Source organism: Gavialis gangeticus, unplaced genomic scaffold, assembly GCF_001723915.1.
Source record: "Gavialis gangeticus isolate Ggan-Ray unplaced genomic scaffold, GavGan_comp1, whole genome shotgun sequence".
Taxonomy (NCBI): Eukaryota; Metazoa; Chordata; order Crocodylia; family Gavialidae; genus Gavialis; species Gavialis gangeticus.
In genome coordinates, this window is record NW_017728997.1 from 51,100,492 (window position 1) to 51,101,733 (window position 1,242).

Below are 1,242 nucleotides of genomic sequence, written 5' to 3' on the forward strand. Positions count from 1 at the left end.
ATTTCATCGACATTTGGGCTGGAAGGGACCTCAAAGAGCATCAAGTCCAGCCCCCGCCCCAGGGGCAGGAAGTCAGCTAGTGTCAAAGGACCCCAGCAAGATAAGCATCCAAGTGTTTCTTGAATGAGTCCAGAGTAGGTGCCTGCACCACATCTGGAGGGAGTCTATTCCAGGTCTTGGGGGCTCGGACAGTAAAGAATTTTTTTCTTATGTCCAGCCTAAAATGGTCTTGTAGGAGTTTATGACCATTGGTCCTTGTTTTCCCTTGGGGCGCTCTGGTGAACAGCCGTTCTCCCAGATCCTGATGAATACCCCTTGTGTATTTATAGGCAGCCACCAGGTCCCCCTGAGCCTGTGCTTTTCCAGACTATCTTTTGACTATTTTGACTATTTTTGCCTGGTTTGTTGTGTGTGTGTTCTTAATTTTGTATATAATCTAGCAAAGTATTGCATGCTCCAATAGTTGTATTTTTTTGCTTTGAACTTAAGCTGAATAATATAGTACTAGCATCCTCGCATATTAGTAGAGCATCTAGGTTTTAAGCACTTGGTATGTGGTTTAAAGTTATGCCATTCCAGGACAGGATTATCTCTGATCCATGCTATGCAGCTGGTGTTACACTAAGGTGTAGCCACTAAGGATGTAGCCTTAGTGTAAATACCCTACCTGGGTCCCTCTCCCACTGGCCCAGGTCAGGCCCACTACCCCCCTACACCCTCCCTAGCCCCCAAATCCCCACTCACTGCTCCCCCACCCCCTCCTTTAGGGCCCTGTGGTGGGCCAGGCTGAGGGGAGCACCTGGCCACAAGCTCTGACTCTTAAGCATGGTGCTGTTCTTGGTAAGTTACTGCGGTGCTCTTCCCTCACCCCTTCTTGCCCTTACCCTGCCAATCACAGGAAGTATGAATGCAGGGGAAGCCCGTGGCTTAGTGTGCTCTCTGCCCTGGTCTGTCTGCTGCATGTCCTTGGCACTACAGTGACAGGGACAGGGACAGGGACAGGTCAGGGCTCTTCAGCCAGAGGAGCTCACACTGGCATCTGGTGTGATCCTGTAGGGCAGGGAGAAGGCATGGTGCTGCTCTGAGTAGTACAGCTGGGTACACACTATCTGCTTGTGGAGGGTGGCACTGTGTTACCAGACAGGGTCCCATCCTTCAGGACAGACAGGAACCGAAGCCTGCCTTGCTTGCCACGTGTCATGATTTTTGGCATTGTTCTTAGTATACGCTTTGGGGGGGGGG